We start from the raw sequence: 14,349 nt of genomic DNA on the forward strand, positions 1-14,349 counted from the left end.
ATACATCGTTCCACTCTGAATTTAAAATCCAATTTAGTTTGATTTTACAATGAAAAATAATTATCATAAAAGTCTTTAAATTAGAGATAGTAAAAATCGTACATAGTAATAATTACAGTTTATCTGCAGAAATTTAAGTATAAATAAATCTAGATAGTAACTAGTATTAATTATCAAACTGTGGATACAAAAATGTTCACTAATTATTAGAAATTGATAGTATATTTACCCTTGTATGAATCTACAACACAAATCTTTTAAGTCTTAATAGCGTATGGCATGTTGTAGAGATCTGCTTGGAGCACTTTTGGAATGAAATAATACTGATATAAATTCAGTGGTGCTTTATAGTGAACTTAATAATCTAAGTTAAGTTTAACCAACTTATAAAGGATCACCCTAATTAGTATTCCAGTCTGTAGGCAATATGTAATAATTACTAGCTAATTATTAGCTTATGAATTTATTTATCCTTGGATATCTTTAAGGATATTATTGACAAACCAAGTTATGGTAGATTCTGATGAATATAATTTTTATAAACTTAAATTGATAAAAATTTGTTTGTACCACTTTTTGACTGAATTTAGGATATTATTGTTCACAATATTGTTCATTGGAAATTATTTAGCCCAAAAAGTCAATTATAAAGAAGTTATCCAATAGCTTAATCAAATAAAAGCTAGATAAGTTAATTTTAGATTCTGAGCGGAGCGAGGAAGCTATTGGTTTTACAATGGTGTTTATTTTATTTTTTTTTATATTCTGTATACAAAATTTCTACCAGAAGTAGTACTTTGATTTTAACATATAGTACCTTATCTTTTCGCAAATTGGATCCAGATGGTACTTTAGGGAGGTCATTTTTCGATTTTCTGAATAGTTATTTAATACTAGGGGATAAACCACCGAAAAATTACGAAAAACGCTAAAAATGGGTTTTAATTGCTAACGCTTTGTTTATCACCATAGAAACGAATAAAAAATTATAATATTATAATATTAATTCAACTTACAAGATAAAATAAATAATAACAATATAAAATATCCAGACTAACTCTCCGCTCAGAATCGTTTTTCGTATACAATGATATTATATCATCGAATTCAAATTTAATACAATCCATTATATAATGACTAACTTGTAATCTACTGTAAAGCAGAGTGACATCCACTTACCTGCTTTTTAATATTATTTATATTGATTATAAGTGTAAGTAGCAAAATTAAATACTTATCAGATTATACTATTATAAATAGAATAATGAGGGAGATTTCAACAATTGTAGTGCTGGTCCTAGAAATTAGTTCAATGTAATACAGAATTTTAGTACTATCTTAATTTCCTCATGTTGTAATAGTAAGTTACTCATCAGTTCATCACTCATCAATCTTATACCTATATTTATTTACTTTCAAATGGTATCCAAATATATCTTTAATATAATTAATTTAACCTAAATATCATAATTGAATATCTGAGTATAATACCTGTAATATTTATTATATTATCATAATATAAATTAGTGGCGTCATATCAGTTTTTGAGAGGTGAGGGGTAACATTTTTGATCAGCCTATAATAAAACTGAACAAAAACTGCTTGCTAAAAATGACATTACAATTGTATTTTTATTTCAATACATACGTAGCCTTACATAATTTTATACTTACTAGTTAGTATCATAGGTTACTATCATAGGCATTAATTAATCATTTTTTGAGAGATAGCAATTAATAAATAATTAACACATATGTAACTCTTAACTCAAATGTTTATTAAAAGAACTGTGTTTATATTATTTAGATTTGGTCACAGTATGAACTAGTGAACTACTTATGAGAACCCCTATTTTAAATGTTCAACCCTATTAGCTACAAAATAATTTTCAAACTTTCGAGACTAATGAAATATATTAATATTTGAACTTAAAATGTTTAAAAAAATCGGCGTCTATACATATTTAATATTTTTAAGTGCATTCTAAGGAGGTTATATTTCGAAGAACCTTGCAATGATTTTCAAGATTTTTGACCAAGCAAGAAATTATTTATTAGCAATAATTGAAAAAAAAAAATTGAAAATTTCTCATCCCTAATAATAGTTTAAAAAGAATCGAAATATATTGAAAATGTTATCTTGGAAATATTTGGTGAATATTTTAACTATCTACGGTTACTCTTATTTAGTTACACCTAAAAAAAAAATGTCAAAAACTGGTTTTGCATAAAAATTCCTGTTTTTTCTTAATTTGTTTTTCCCTACGTTTTTGAAAACTAGTTACTACTAAAATTATTTTAAATTTGAATTCCCATAATACCATCTAGATTTATATATGAAAGATGCTGAAGTTAAACATTGAAGCTTTTTTACTGCCAAAAAATGTAATGATAGACACAAAAAAAAATAAAACACATCATTGTAAAATCAATATATTCATGGTTTTCCTCAGAATCTAAAATCTAAAAATATCACAGTGTGCTTACCAATTCATACCTAATTAATTTTAATGTATAAAAGTAATATAAAATTCACAAAATTTCCTATGAAAATGGTTAGTGTGTACATAGGTATTATGTATATGATACGTACTATAAAGAACATATTATTTTGATCAATGTAATGTTGATAATGTTTGAAATATTAATGAATAATACTAAAAAGTAAAAAAAAAAGGTAAATTTGAAAATATATTATCGACATATAGTTAATGAAATTAAATTCAAATAAATAAATATAAAAGAACTTCTTCTTACGGTCTTCTTCATCTAATCCAGTAGTTCCGAACTCAACACTAGGCAGTAAGCACTTTTATAAATTTTTCAGTGTCACTGACCACGACCTGATTTCGATCTCCCCTTCACTTATTTTTTTATACTTTTATAGTTTATAGTTTCTAGGTACAAAATAAAACCAGAAATACAGTTAATGTTGTGGAAAAATATTTTAACTTATTTATTTAAAAATAAAATTTAATAAAAAAAGGTTAAAACTAAATGGATCTAGTGACTATGGTTTGTACTTTGGGAGGCTATAACTCAACTCTTATGTATAAAAATATCCATTAATTTTCTAAAAAATTAGGATAGTCATAAAGAAACAAAAAACTATATTTACGCAGGTAATCTGTAGGTAAAGTACATGTAGCCATGCAGGTATCTACATAAGTATACGAAACACTAGTTTTCGATCAAATCTATTTACTTTTTTTTTTGTAATATTCATAGAGTAAAAAGCGACGATAGTGACAATACTTGAAATGTTCAACTTTTTTTTTAGTTTTTTTTTCAATTCTTATTTGTTTCAGTGAATCATGGATTCCCCTCTTTTAATGTTGTTCTTACGGCAGCTAAATTATATCAAAAATATTTAGTATCAATTAGTTGTATGATAGTTTAAGTCAAATGTTGATAAAATTTGATATAAAATTTAAAATAGGGGGGTTAATGGATGTCACTCTGCTGTACAGTAGGTATCAAGTGGGTCACTGTTTAACGCCGTTGTTCCGTTGAAAACAGGGAACAGTGATTTATGAGCAAAAACACTCTGATTTAATTACTATACACACCGATTTATTATATTTAACTCGAATACTATTTAACTTATGACTACGATTTTCTGTATACACTATAAAGGTTCTGTCTAACTCGAGTCTGTACTCCGACTGACTAAGCGGTCCGACCGTACGAGCCGTCTATCCACTAGCCCTCGAATTTGCTGATCAACAAATTTTCACTTCCCACAGTCAAGTAGGCCATTGCGTCAGCCAGCGAATACATATACATAATTACAGTCCTGTAAAGTATTTAAGTAAAAGTATCTGAGTAAAAGTATTCAAATACTTTCAACATAAAGTATTTTTAATGGTATTTTAAATACTTTTTTTTGTATTAAATACTTTTTGGTATTGAATACTTTGGTTTTTTATTTTGAACATTTTATTTTTATTCGAAATAGTTGGTTGGAAAAATATTATTGTCAACTACGATAATGGAATAATAATTTTATTTGATATTCTGTATTTCTGTGTTAGCCGAAGCCCAAAGGTTTGTGAAAACCAGATTTCTAAAAAAAAGTTATTGAATAACAATATTCCCTTTAAGACTATTAGATAACTATTAGATTACCTACTACCTATGTGTTTATATTACGATAATTAGAAACCCACTTTAAAAACCAAAAGTATTTGAGTAGTATCTTAAATACTTAAAAAAAAATGTATTTGAGTATTTACTCAAGTACTTTTTAAAAGTATTCTTTACAGGACTGCATAATTAACATGGAAAGGGTACAACACTGTAATGGATGGTGTTAAATTTGAATTCAATGATATAGGTAATATATAAGTAAATAGTAATAATAAATATAATGTATCAGTCAGCCTATGATATATTGATATTAACAAGTACCTATATTTGATGATATTATTGCAGTCTTGGGTAGTATTCAGAATAGTGTATTCCAAATACTTTTAGAATACTATTTCCAAAAGAATTTTGTGATGTATTATTCTGAATACTTTATTTGGAATACTTTTGTAGTATGGAAATTAAATTGTTTGATTTGTATGTTATTCCCTTGCATTTTATTTGAAACAAAAATACAAAATTTATATTTTATGAATTGAAAATTTGGAATCAATAACATCTATTAATATCATAAAATATCAAAATTGAAGGGTGAAAATGCAAAACGTAGTATTGCCAAAATTTCAAAAATCGAGTTAAACATCGATTTTTATGGGAAAAATGCCAGGAATTCGATTTTGCAGTCAAAATTAAATTGTATCGATTACTTTTGTGAATAAAATCGTTTTTAAAACTGATGTTCAATACATAACGTGATATTGCCATATTTAACGTCAAAGGAAAACGTGGTATTATCATGTTCAAGTCAAAACGTATTATTGCCCATATTATTAGTATTGGAGCATATAGGTACTTGATATAATTGCAAAACATGGTATTGCCAATATTATGTTTTTCTTCAAAACGTGGTATTGCCGGCAATAATGCATTTTACATCAGTAGAAATAAGAACAACTTTAAAAAGTGATATTTCCATTACCTTTTCAAAACCTGCAATACCACGTTTTGGTCGGACACCAAAGCATTAAAAACAATGTTTACAATTTATGAAGATTTATTTTGACACTGTCAATCGTTTACTTTTTAATTTTTTTATAAAAATAAACTTATTCTGAGTGTTTATAATTGTCAGAAAATGTGTTACATTTTTCCTTGATTTGTGAACATTTTGGTTTTTGGCAATACCACCCTTTGCATTTCCACCCTTAAATTATAATTGGTATCATTTCATATATTTATCAAAAATATTTTTAAGTATTCGGAATACTTTTATAGTATTCCAAATACTTTATTCGGATTATTATATTAATCAAGTATTCGAATACATATTCGGAATACAATTTTTCATAAGTATTCGAGTATTTATTCCAAATATTTTTCAAAAGTATTTTACCCAAGACTGTATTATTGTGAATAAAGTAATTTATATGTATAACCAATTAACGTGGAACCTTGTTTTAAATTTTCAATACTAAGCTATAAGAGTTGAACATTTTATACATTTTTAACTACAAAATAATTATTAAATTATAAATTTGATAAATTTTGTCAAAATTCTAACTTTAAATGGTTATAAAAAAAAAATTGGGCCTATGTATTTTTAATATTTTTGAACTGCTATTGTAACAATATATCAGGAGCCTTAAGGAATTCTATTAAATTTTCAAGCTTTTTTAACAAATAAATATTTTATTGATTTTTATAGAAAAAAAACTAAAAAAAAGGAAACTGAAGATTATAGTAAACAGCTCAAAATAAGTCAAAATATTTGATAAATGTTATGGTGTATAGAAAATACTAATATTTAATAAAAATCCGATTCTGAGCGGAGATGGTATGTCAGTCTAGGTATAAGACATATAATATACCAATCTATGGTATTAAAAAAAAAATTGACCTATAATAGGTACCTATAATAAATTCAAAATTAATCATATCACAATATCCATTAGTTACTTATAACGCGTTATACATCAACAACAAATCGTGATACTATCATAGATATATAATAGTATACTTTAGATGTTTTTAGTACCCAAGAATAATATTATACAATCACAACAAAATAACTAAAATAGTTTCTAGGAAAAAAATCCTAGGATTTTTAATATGGTAGACAAACGTATGACTTATGAGGAATCTTGTATTACATTTTCAAATCTTAGATTTAAAAAGAAAATTTTTATGAGTTTCTAACTCAAAATAATTTTCAAATTTATGTCATTTTTACGTGTTTTGTCAATATATGAACTTTATTAAATGCTTATAAAAAAAACTATGGCTATGGATTTTTAATTTTTTTTTCATCTGCCTTTGAATGAGCCTTCTATTAAATTTTCAAGCTTTTTTAACCAAAAAATAAAATTTTATTGATATTTTTAGAAAAAAAAACTTAAAAAAAATGGAAATTGAAAATGTCCGTAAAGAGCTCAAAATAAGTCAAAATATTTGGAAAATGTTATGGTGTATTAAATTCTAATATAAACATTCAGGCAAAATTTTATATACCTGCGGTCATTTGTTTTAGAGTTGTACTAAAAACCAAAATCGATTTTCTCGAAAACAGTAAAAATTCCTGTTTTTCCTTGATTTATCTTTTGTTTTTCACGGCGCTTTTGAAAACTACTGGGAAATTTTTACTTTTCACCCCCCCCCCCCCCCCCCCAAAGTACCAACTAGATTCACTTTCCTATTCAGAAAAGATACTGTTGAAGAAAATCTAAGCATTTTTACTGTCCTAAAAGGTGATGACAGACACAAAAAAAAATTAAAAATTAAAAAAAAAACACACTTCCATTGTAAAATCAATACATTCATTGTTTCACTCAGAATTTAAAAGTGAAGCCATAAAGTTATATACATCAAATTATAAAGGTTTAATTTGAGTTACACACTTTTAAATTTTGTACTACACACAATTTTAGGAGCTGCTATATGCACAAAATTCGTTGATAAAAATATTACCATTTTATATTATAATTCACATAAACAATAATGATGTGTGTGTAGGTATGTTTCTGTGGGTGACGGTCCGGTCGGCTAGGTTGGCGAGTGAATTGGTGTTGTGGAGGCAATAACTCGTTGCTTCTATTTATAATTTTATACTTAATTTAATAATAATAATAATAATACTTATATTAAATTTCAATCAATACTTTATAGTTATAGTTATAGAAATTGTATGGCAATTTTATAGCAGTTGTAAGAAACAATGTCCTAACCTGTTAAATGTATAAACATAATAATATGAAAAACATAGTGCAAACGCATTAAATTCACACCACATTTTTCAATATTTTTTTTTTTTTTTATTGATCTTGAAATTTACACAGTAAAATTTCCGCTTCGACAACAGGGGCCATTAGCGTTAAGCCCCGTCCAGACCAAAGAAAAATTTGTCGGAAACACGTGTTTCCAACATTGTCATCGACAATGTTTCTGATTTCCCGTCATAAGCAGTAACATAAATATTTGTCGACGACAATGTCAGAAACATATGTTTCCTACAAATGTTTCTTGGTCTGGACCGGGCTTTACATATTTTTGACAGACAGAGACAAAAGAAATAATAATAAAATAAAAAGATAGTTTATAAATAAATCAGTAGGAAATGAGTAGGAGTAGGTACCTATACAATTTTAGATTTTACACAATTTAGGTTATAATTTACAGTAGGCTTAATATTTTTATTGTTTTGAAAAATTGTATTCTGTTGGCTTCATTTTCAGGGTTTGGACCTAGGTTTGTTCCGATGTCGTGGCTTATGTTGAGTTCTTCTCTTTGTATTTGATATATTCTGCATTCTTCAAAAATGTGTTTAATTGTGAGTGTGGTGCCACATGTGAGGCATATCGGTGGTTCGTTTTTATCCATCAAATATCCGTGAGTCAATTTTGAGTGTACAATTCTAGCACGATTTAGTTTTTTTTCGTTTGCGGTACTAATGTTTTTCAATATTTATATGTACCTACGTTGCGAATTTATCGCGAAAACCGTTTTCAATAAATCATGATTTACGCTGGCACGCCGCTGATTAAGTAATAAAAAGATTGTTATTATATTAACAAAATTATCGTTTTTATTATCGTAATAATGAATTATATTATATATTAATTTATAATTATAAATAATCATATTTGTGATCAATGGTAGTTGTTAGAATGTAGTCTGTAGAATAGGTAGGTACCTAACTTAGATTTACGTAGGTATACAATTATTTACATCCATCTTTTCTACTTTATTTAATTATAATATGTTCTACTTTTGAAGTATTCCTATATATTTAAATTATTTTATCATTAAAACTATGGTAAATTATATTCCAGTTTGAAATAAACTTTTTTTTTTTTGGTTAAAATTTAAAAAAAATCAACTTTATAATTTAGGTGGGCCTCAGTGCACAATTTAGGAGGGGGCCCCGTTGGCATTTGCCGACTAAACGACAGTTAAATCCGCCACTGGCCTGGTTAGTCGAATGACGACTAATGACGTTCACTGGATCGAACCAAAGCGACAACGGTATTATACGACAGAGTCGACGGACCGACGACGTACAATCCACCGCGGCTGACACTCGTATACAGCAGCCGTATTCAAACATTAATGCATTGAGTTGCCTATAATATGTAGGAAATAGGTATACAAAATAAATCGGAATGAGGAACGCTAACGTGATCAGTATCCTATATTTTTCATTGCGTCAAAAAATATTAATCATATATAGGTAAATACTTGAAACATTTTAATAATCTTATGTTACTTGTTTATTCTTTTTCTATACTCAATAAAATGTTCAAAGTGTTTAGTCTAATTTTAAGCTATTTATACCACGAATGAGTTAACGACGAATTTATTGACACGAGTCTATGGTAAGTAGTCTATGACTGAATTACTCGGCGTTGCCGGAAAAAACTTCTGATTGTTCAACTCCTTTTGAATGTAACACTCGCTGTGGAAGCAATGTATTTTTAAATGTAAATTATACTATATTTTAATGTATACATTGTATAGCCATCCCGACTGGCGTTGTCCGTGATATTCGCAGCAGTATATTACCAGGTAGGCAAACTACCTGTTGTAGATCGAGGACCCCGTGTGGTTTAGTACGTACGTTTCCGGTTTTTGTAGGTCATAAATAAAAATTCCCACCATCAATTTAAAATCCCCATTTGAGCACATCCCCGGGTCATGGTTAGGAAGGTGAACAATACTTTACGACCTATTCTTATACCTATCCAATACACAACAATTTTCATTAAAATCGGTCGAGTCGTTTCGGAGGAGTGCAGCGACCACAAGCATTGTGACACAAGATTTTAGTATACTTATTAGAATCTAATAATTAGATTATCTGATTATGTTCTTATTATGTAATATATATATATATGATATATGAAAATTTAACTTTATATTATAGTATGTACAGTCAGCAGTGGTGTTTTTGAGGGTATACGCTATATACCCATTTATCTTTTGGCGAATTAGCATATACCCTGTACAAATTCTACAAATACGAAGGTACGTAGGTATATGCTCGTGTACCTTAAATTATCTTTATTTTATATTATTATTTGTTGTCATATGACATCGAGGCCAGTAGCGTGATCAGGGGGGAGGTTACGGGTTTGTCTTAATTCAAAAAAGGATACCGTAGACACTTGAAATTTACACCATGAGTTTATTTTACCAATTTCTATCCTTGATAAAATTTTCAAAATATTTTGACTCGTGTTGAGCTGTTTACACATATTTTCGATTTTCAATTTTTTTAGTTTTTTTTCCTATATGATATGTCAATACAATTTTTTGTTGGGTCAAAAAGCTAGAAAATCTAATAGAAGGTGCCTGATATATTTTTACAATAGCAGTTGAAAAATATTTAAAATACATATTATGCCTTTATGCACAATTTTTTTTATAAATATTTAAATTTGAATTTCGATAAAATGTATCAAAATTAAAATTTAAAAAGCAGGTAAGTAGATGTCGCTCTGTTGTACATTAGGTTACAACTGTATAATGGATTGCATTATATTTGAATTCAATGATATCATATCATTGTATACGAAAAACGATTCTAAGCGGAGACGGTTTGTCAGTCTGGATATTTTATATTGTTATTATTTATTTTATCATGTAAGTTGAATTAATATTGTAATATTGTAATTTTTTTATTCGTTTCTATGGTGATAAACAAAGCGTTGGAAATTAAAATCCCATTTTTAGCGTTTTTTTGTAATTTTTCAGTGGTTTTTCCCGTGGTATTAAATAACTATCGAGAAAATCGAAAAATGACCTCGCGAAAGTACCATCTTGATCCAATTTGTTAAAAGATAAGGTATACTATATGCTGAAATCGAAGCACTCCTTCTGGTAGAAATTTTGTATACAAGATATAAAAAAAATAAAACACCATTGTAAAACCAATAGCTTCCTCGCTCCGCACAGAATTGTTTGTCGTATATATGATATTATAATAATTAATAATTATATCATTGAATTCAAATTTAACACCATTCATTACAGTCACCCACTTGTAGCCTACTGTACAGCAGAGTGACTTCCACTTAGGTATCCGTTATTCTTGTTTATTTTTAAAAATGTAATAAATGTTTTTAATTTATTGGTGTTATTTTAATTGTACAACTTGTTATTAGTGTGTTATAATCTTAATTCATTTTAATAATAGAACAATTCATAAATGTACACAATTATAAGGTAGAAACGATTTTGGATGACTTGAAACATAAAGCCCCGTATTTATGTTTTGGAATTACCACAACAATTCATTTAAATGTATTATTACTTATAACGTCTTCCCTCCCCAATTGAAAATTCTTGAGCACGCTATTACTCGAGGCCCTCTAGTCTATTATCGAATATCGAACAACCCTCATCCAATTTATTGACTCTATACGACACTGTAAAAACTGAAAAAACCATACAATACATATATATTATTATGTTGTAGGTAATATAATTCACATCTGTTTACGAAATATATAAATCACCGGACCACCGACCGAATGAGCAGATTTTGAATTTGTCTTTTAACAGTTTCGTATAATATACCGTATATATTATAGGCGTATACGGTATGAAAAAAATATGTCTAAATATATATAGGTACCTACATACTACATATATGTAAAATGTTGACCTGTGCAGCGAACAAGTAAATCTTGGATGGGTTTTGTAGCGCCTTTATATTGTGTTGTGTGCGAGAAGATCTCTATAGAATGTATTGTTAGTCGATCGACATCACGGTTATTTACTGATCCTACTTGTGGCTGTACTTATACAATAGTAGGTATATATAATATATTTATATATACATGTATTTATATAAAAGAATCGTATAGTGATGGCAGTAAACCGTTGACAAAAAAAAAAAAAAAAAAACGAATATCCAACCAAAATATAAGAAACAATAAATAATAGGCATTATAATACCATGTCAACTATTATAATATAGTGTCTTATTTATGTGTATATCCATAACTCAATACAAACGGTTTATTTCAACACACGTGTTGAAAACTCGAAAGCGAAGAAAAACATCATTATAGGTACCTTTTGGGTATATATTTTGAAATGACCTGTTCAGTGGGTAAGCATCACGTACGGTGTACGCTTATTGTAGCTACCTACCTACTTTTATATGCGATCTTCTTAGAATGTACAGTACCTACCTATACAATGTCCCCTACAACAATATTTTTTTCATCCGATTAAATACAGAATATACAGTTATTGAGGATGTCCAAACGATAGTCCAAAAAAAAGACTCCTGTATGTATACCAAAATAATAATAATAATATTAATGAAAATAAATTCCACAGTATAGTCAATTTTACAAACGGTTTATATGAATAAAACGTACTTATATATACTTTGACCGAAAAAAAACGTGTTTTGGCCGGGACAGATTTAAAAATTTTTTTTTTATTATAAGTTTTTAAATTTTCATTCCATAAAAAGAATGTTTGAAACAAATTTGTTGCACTCCTGAATATTACTAACGATTTATAATGAGAGACAAATTGGACACAAAAGATTTTAAAATACCTATCACCGTCACTCGTTAAAATGCGAACAATATATTTTTTTTGATCTATAAGCTCTTATAGGTATAAACCTTCAATCGTGAAACCCTGTACCTATGTATGACTGTATTAATAGATATATATTCAAGAATAGCCTAACATTAAATACTGACCTACCAACGTCAATCGTCATACGTTACGAGTCATGACTATATTACAGTTATTTTGAAAAATTGTGCAATATTTATTTAAGGATTTACGGAAATCTTTTAAAACAACTGAAAAACTTGGTTTTTATATATTATGTTAATACTATTTTTGAAATTTTAAGACAATTTCCAAAGATCGACAAATGTTATACATATTATATATTTATATAATTATTAACATGTAGGTTAACCTACCAGGCTATTAAAGTGGCGTGTGGTGATATTTGAAGCTTTGCAAGTTGCAAACATAATTAAAAGAACAGTGTAAAAATGTAAATTATAATTTAAAAATAAAACTTATTAAAATAAAAACCTATATTATAACATGAAATTTACACATAGGTTATATGACTTTATACATTTAATTTATTAATTTTCTTCCTTTTTAATCGGGCATGAGGAACTTACATCCCTGACCTCACACCTCTGCAGGCTAACCTACTTATTATAGTTATAACTTAACAGAGGGTTAGCCAGGTTTCACAAATGTTGGTATGGGTATCATACATTTCACGCTAGTCGGCGATTGACGTCCGGCATCAACATATTAATTATCTTACCAAAAAACACATATAAATTATGGTGGTAGGAGGGCTAAACCGCCAAAACCTCCCTAGCTATTACGCCACTCTAAATCTTACTAGCTACCTACTCACATTTAAAAACCAGACAGTGTTCTTTTGGCAAGTTTATTAATACATTTTTAATTTAAAAGCAAAAGTAAACAGAATAATGTAATACGTAATGTTAAATAATAGTAGCCGATAATTTAATACTAAAAATAGGTCGATAATAAAAAATTAAAAGCTATAGGTACTCACTATTTCAGATTATGTATGTTGAAACCGCAGCGGCGTAATCTATCAACATATTGCAACTGCAGTTGGATACGCCGAGGTGACAATACACAAAAAACGTGTATGATGGCGATTGATGACAGCTCTCAGCAACGGAATAACACCCAAGAATAGCATGGATAGGGTGATTAATCGATAATCGATGTCACAGTTTTTTTTTAACAAAAGCTGTAATCAAAAATCGAATAAATCGAATTTTTAAATGAATTTTTACCAAAAACGGCACTCATAAAGTCATAAAACGACACTGCAAATCGATCGACGTACATTATACTATACTATATTATACTATCGTGCTTCACGAAAACCGAAAAGTTAAAAACGTAAAAGTATAATAACTATTGAGGCGTGTTATCGAACACAGAGCAAAAAAATCGTCGTCGTCGTCGCCGCCGAGGACAAAACAGGTAGTCACACACTACCTGGTCAAGCGGTGGTTGTTAACGGATTAACTGTGGTTTGCGGTTCTCAATAACGTGGTCCTATAGCTCGTCAGCTGGATGCGCACGCCGCGGAGGCGCACTATTGTGAATTTTGTCGCAGAAATTGAAAGGGACCACCAGTGGCGTAGCTGCGTCGGTGGCGTGCCCAAGATCAACATTTCCGAGATAGCCCTGTAATCTTGTTAACCTACTTAATATTTTTATATGTACTATTTATATAATTTATAACAGATAAAATACTATCTATATTTATACTATAAAAGTCAATGTAAGGATCTAGGAAAAGAAGGCATTTTAAAATGTCAACGGAGAAAAAAGTAAATGAAACAAAAAAGCGTGGAAGTTACTTTGCTGTACAGTAGGTTACAAGTTAGTCCAGTGCGGACGTATTTAGGAATTTTTCATGGATGGGGTCTAGCTAATTATCCAAACACATTTATGTGAAGGGCTCCGCTACAGAATATATCATACATTATATGTTTAGATAGGAATTTTAGGGACCCCACGGTCTATTATTAAATTATATAATATAATTAGAGTTGTAAAATTTCATGAAATTTATTTTCTTGAAATATTACATGAAAATATTATTTTTTTATTTCCAAGTGAACATTTTTAAAAGTTGGTTTATTGTAAGAAATAAAGAAAATATGTAACATAGTTACATACTACCAGGCGCGGACTGGCTGGGATGCTGGGATGCTAC

The sequence above is a fragment of the Acyrthosiphon pisum genome, chromosome X (assembly GCF_005508785.2).
Source record: "Acyrthosiphon pisum isolate AL4f chromosome X, pea_aphid_22Mar2018_4r6ur, whole genome shotgun sequence".
Classification (NCBI taxonomy): domain Eukaryota; kingdom Metazoa; phylum Arthropoda; class Insecta; order Hemiptera; family Aphididae; genus Acyrthosiphon; species Acyrthosiphon pisum.